Source organism: Hyla sarda, chromosome 4 (assembly GCF_029499605.1).
Source record: "Hyla sarda isolate aHylSar1 chromosome 4, aHylSar1.hap1, whole genome shotgun sequence".
NCBI classification, from domain to species: Eukaryota; Metazoa; Chordata; class Amphibia; order Anura; family Hylidae; genus Hyla; species Hyla sarda.
Genome location: NC_079192.1, coordinates 14,015,124 through 14,020,984, shown reverse-complemented (window position 1 = coordinate 14,020,984; position 5,861 = coordinate 14,015,124). Strand labels below are relative to the sequence as shown.

Here is a 5,861-nt window from a genome sequence, read left to right as displayed (position 1 = left end):
TTATGCTACAGCTGGATGCACACTTTTTCATAGAAAAAATGTGCCTCCAGCTGTTGTATAACTAAAACCCCCAGCATTCACAGACTACCAAAGGGCATGCTGGGAGTTGTAGTTGGAACTCCAGCTTCTGACACCGCTCCTGCCGCTGGGTCTGCTTCCACCGCTTCTGAGGGGACCCCCGCCGGACCAGGGAGAGGTAGGAGACCCCCGCCGGCCCTGATCGCCGCCCCGACCAGCGCCCAGCAGGTCAATCACGTGATCGCTGGTGGTGTGTTACGACCGATCAATCAAGTGAACGTGAGGTGGCACCCGTTCCACCTCACTCCTGCTGGGTAAGGGTGAATGGGACTGTCTCGGACTTCATCGCCAATATGGGGGGGGGAGTTTGCGCAGGAGTTTGCACGGGGTGCCTGCTGATAGATATCAGCGGTCATCCCGGTCAGTTCCCCGCCCGGCACGCGGCGGGGACCGAAATTCCCATGGGCGTACAGGTATGCCCTGGGTCTTTAAGTACCAAGGAGCCAGGGCGTACCCATACTCCCTGGGTCCTTAAGGGGTTAAACCTAGCTCTGCAGCTCACTGTTTTCTATAATTGCGCAAAAGTACCTTGTGCCATTATGATAAATTTTGAGCAGCCGCATAAAAAATACACCAAGCACACGAGTAAAATCTATACTATTTCACATCAACATTGATAAATGTCCCCCTATGAAAAACACTGGGGAAGATTCGTCAGTGCCTTCCTGACATTTTATTGATTGAAATAAGGCGCAAAAATTTTGTGCAATTTCAAAATAGTAAACTTTGGCAAAAGTGACTGTGAGATGCAGCGCTTCATTCTTGACTATGCAGCGGACGAGATTTATTAACTGCGTCTTTTATTAAAAAGGTGCAAAAATACTGTGCAAGCATTAAAAAATAACGCTAATTCATACCAACTAATTCATACCAACAAGAAAATGACCTACCACAGCAAGTCTTGCGTCATTTTGATAAATTTACTGCACAGAACCCAAAAACACAGCATAAAAAAACCCACTGTGAAGTGACTGCGCACACATACATACGAAAATATCTCTCCCCCAATGTGTACACAGCCTGGGGGAGATTTATCAAAACCTGTGCAGGGGAAAAGTTGCCCAGTTGCCCATAGCAACCAACCAGATCACTTCTTTCATATTACAGAGGCCTTGTTAAAAATGAAAGAAGTGATCTGATTGGTTGCTATGGGAAACTTTTCCTCTGCGAAGGTTTTGATAAATCTCCATCCCCCGAGAAGTAATGGTGAAGGTCCAGCTGAGTGTAATAAGGCATCAGGTGGGGCGGTGTTGGTGTGATGGGGGAGGGTATAAAGCTCAGCTCCCTCCACCCTCTCCTCATGTGACTTGTCCTGTAGTCAGGATGGAGCTGTGGATCAGGTGGAGTTGTCTCTTAGTGGTTCTGCTCTATGGATCAGGCTTTAGCAGTGCCTTGGGTAGACACCGGCGCCAGTCCAACACTTGGAGAAGTAACCAGCCTGAATGGGGATCTCCTAGAAGACTTGGACAATCTGCCTCTGGATTAGGTTCTTCTAGATCCAATCCCTGGGCTCAGTCAGTCTCTGGGTTTGGGTCTCCAAGAGGTGTTCAGTCTGTGTACGGATGGGGCTCCAGGAGTCTTGGCGCAGACTACCAGTCCCGACAGCTTCCCCCACAATCCTCCTCCTCCCCTATCAGTGTGCAGTGTAATGAGGACAGCATGGTGGTGACTGTGAAGAGAGACTTCTATGGGAATGGGAAGCTGGTGAAGCCCTCAGACCTGTCCTTGGGTTCCTGCCCCCCTGGAGCTCAGACTACAGATCCTGTTGTGGTTTTCCAAAATGACCTTCAAGACTGTGGGAACATCTTAGAGGTGAGTGATTGCTGGAGAATATCAGATTTCTTCTTTATAGTCTCTGCTCTTCGGTATTGTTGGGGTATGTAGACCTGTAGGGTATGATGGGATGTGACTTGGGTCGTGTCCTAGGTGTAGAGTTGCTCTTAGGCAAGATGTTGTGCCATCTGACTTCTTTCTATTGTCAGACCTCCCTAGTGCTGTTGGGTATCTGCAGTCACGTGATGTAGTAACTTTTCTTAGCTATAGTGCACAACACTGCTACACCTGCAGGTGGCTTTAAAAAGTGTGTCCTAAGGTTTTAGTAAGCCTTTATTGTCACTTTAAATTTGACGGTTCTACATATGTAGATCTGCGTTGGCCTCTTATCTGCAGCTAGAAAGCCTATGGAGCTGTCACAATGTTGTACAAAGCTATAAGCGGCTTTTGGACTAAATGGGTTTTTCTTGCTTGTTCCTCAGAGTATGAACCAAATTACTAATGTTTGTTTTAATCTTCTCCCCAAGATGACTCCAGACTTTCTGATCTACAACTCTGCCCTACGCTACACCCCCACCACCTCCAGCAATGTGCCCATCATCAGGTCCAACTCTGCTGTGGTTCCCATTCAGTGTTTGTACCCAAGGTGAGTCTATACTGGGGCAGGTGGTCTGGTAAATGACTTATTTTAATATTATTATTTTTTTTTTTTTGAGCAGCTTAAAAGGGTACTCCGCTGCTCAGTTTGGAGCAAACTGTTCTCAATGCCGGTGCTGGGAGCTCGTGATGTCATAGCCCTGCCCCCTCAATGCAAATCTATGGGAGGGGCATGACAGTTGTCACACACCCTCCCATAGACTTGCATTGAGGGGGTGGGGCATGTCATCATGAGGAGGCAAGGCTATGATGTCATGAGCTGCCGGCTCGAGTGTTCAGAACAGTTTGTTCCAAACTGTGCAGCGGAGTACCCCTTTAATTTAGTGAGATGTTATATAGAAAGGGTTTATTACAATAGTCTGACATCCCTTACCAGACACCCTTTGGTAAGTCTCCCCATTGCTTTCCATGAAGATCTGACATGTATGCCAGGGTTGGTTGTCTGGCATGTTATCCAGTGCTGGTCTATTGGCATTGTACTGATCCAATGGGTATTTGTGGTCTTATACACTGCGGACTTTACTACAAGTTCTGTTAGAGCAGGAGGAGCCAGCAGATTGATATACTAGTTTAGTTTTTTTTCTGCATTTACCCATGTAAATCTTTTCTTTCTGGGCCAGGTGATCATGTGGATGGTCCTACGGCGACTGGCAGTTCTATTTGCACATGTATAAATGACTGTCTATAGTAGGACTGCCCAGATGACTACTATAAAATTAGCATGGGTGAATGTTCTCTGGGATAACATCTCACAGCTCTATAAGGCTAAGGTCACACTGACGTTGACTTCTATCCTGAAACGGGTCAGAACAATGGACTCTGCCAGGTCCTGATGGACCCTATTCACTTGGAGTCTGTCGGTGGGGGGTGGTCCAGTAGTTGAGTGGAAGGGGGGGAAAAAATATAGTGAATGCATATTGGAACAGGCTGAAGGTTCTCTCTAGTCTATTCTTAAATCTTTCTTGTCTAGACACGGTAATGTGAGCAGTAACTCCATCAAGCCAACATGGATTCCATTCAGCACCACGGTGACCTCAGAAGAGCGGCTGGCCTTCTCCTTGCGTCTCATGACTGGTAAAGTTTTCCTCATCTAGAGTGGTTCAAAGTCTCTTGGCTTATTATAATACTCCAGTATCTTCTCTTCAGCGGACTGGAGCGCTCCGTCCATCCCTGGTCTTCCAGCTTGGTGACATGTTCTACATAGAAGCCTCTCTGGAGACCCAGAACCATGCCCCAATGATCCTGTTTGTGGACAGTTGTGTGGCCACCATTACCCCAGATTTGGCCTCCACTCCTCGCTATGAGATCATCTCTAACTATGGGTGAGTTACTACCATCAATACTGTACATGTCTTCAGTCTATTGTCTACAACTAATCTGTTCTACAGGTGCTTGGTGGATGGGACGGAAGAAGATTCCTCTTCAGTCTTTGTTTCTCCAAGACCCCAAGCAGACAAGCTTCGCTTCATGGTGGATGCCTTCAGGTTCACCAACAATGCTGCCTCTCTGGTAAGAACCTTTCACCAAAACTTCACCATCTTGGCAACCTCTGTTACCATCTAAACTCTCCACTTTTCCTGTGACTTCCACAAAGTATACACTTGACCTACAATTGCCCAACAAAGAGCCTGGTGAAACAAACAGTACATGGTTATAAGAGCATTTTTGTCTTGCAATAAAGTTGGTTATTATTCTAGATCTATATCACCTGTTCCCTGAGAGCTGCTGCCATCAACCAGACCCCTGACCCAGTGAACAAGGCCTGCTCCTACAACAAGGAATCCAGCAGGTAAGGCAAAATAGACACCTGGTCATTTGACCCAGGTTACTCGCCCAGTTAAGGCTAAGTTCACACTGCTGTTGTGCCAGAACCTGTTCAGGGTCCATTTAGATTAGTGTTTGAGATCAGAAACCAGATCAATATCTGATTTTCTCCTAGTTGGTCACCTGTGGAAGGACCAAGTGGGATCTGTCAGTGCTGCACCACCAGGAACTGCGCTACAGCTGTGGGCCAGAGATCAGCATGGGGCTCATCCCTTGGGAGGCAAAGAAGACCTTGGAGAAGAGATGTTGGTGAGTACTGGATTATATTCTGCAAGTCTTTGATCCCTATTAAAGGGGTACTCTGGCCCTGTGACATCTTATCCCCTATCCAAAGGATAGGGATAAGATGTCTGACTGCGGGGGTCCTGTCACTGGGGACCCCCCGCAATCTTTCATTCAGCACCCACCCACCTTGGGGAGTGGTGTGCCGCCAGCTCAAAATCTGCTTTTACTACAGGGCTGTCAAGCCCACTCCCATAGACTTGCATCGTGGGGGCATGATGTCACACAGGGGTGGAGTCGTGTCATCATGATACTCCAGCTTTGTGGTTGTCACACAGTAGTAGATTCTGAGCTGGCAGTGCGGCGCGGAGGTCGCCAAGGTAGGTGCTGAATGCAAAATTGCAGGGGTCACCAGCAGCAGGACCCCCGCGGTCAGACATCTTATGCCATGGGGATGGAGTACCCCATTAAGACGTAGAAAGTAAAGGGGGGGGGGGGGGAGAGAATCTGCGGTACTCTTATGAGCCCTTAAGTCAGATGTCTGTTACATAATTTCAGAAGCCATGTCCAGAATGGCCCTCCACATGACTTTTCCTAGCACTAGTATTATACACTGTCCTATCAATGTTTGTAATAGTACTAGTGGCTGATCTTCATATAGTGTTTATGGTAATTCAGTATGTGACCACCAATGTTGGCAGGAATGGTCTAGGGCAATGTCTAGAGATAAGCGAAGTTAGTAATTCGATTCGTCACAAACTTCTCGGCAGTTTGACTTTATCTTGCATAAAATTGGTTCAGCTTTCAGGTGCTCCGGTGGCTGGAAAAGGTGGATAGAGTTCTAGGGGAGAGTCTCCAGCCACCGGAGCACCTGAAAGCTGAACTAATTTGTGCAGGATAGTCAGCAACTGCAGAGAAGTTCGTGAGGAATCGAATCACTGTTACTTTGCCCATCTCTAGCAATGTTTTTCTGGCTCAGTAAGGACTAGTTGCTTGTGTTCTAGATTGCATCGTGGATTGCCTTTACTGCAGGAACTTTAACTTAGTATTTTGATCTGACAGGGTCCCATGTGGAGGAACATGTCCTAGCCACACTGGGTCCTCTTCTTCTAGTGACCGGAGCTGAGCCTAACCAGATGTCCAGAGCAGGAACTGCCCAAGCTTCCAGGATGAGTGCAGGACATGGACCTCTACAGCTGTGGGTGCTGGTGGCCGTGGGATCTGTCACTTCAGTGGTTGTTGCCGTGGCTCTTACTGTGGCTGTGAAATGTCTTCTGAGAAGATTTTCTGATAAAGAATCTGTGTAG

At 47.5% G+C, this 5,861-nt stretch overlaps 1 pseudogene; it reads left to right on the top strand.

The window, feature by feature from the left end:
* Nucleotides 1-1,312: 1,312 nt before the first annotated feature.
* On the top strand, nucleotides 1,313-5,861 carry LOC130367263 (zona pellucida sperm-binding protein 3-like; annotated as a pseudogene).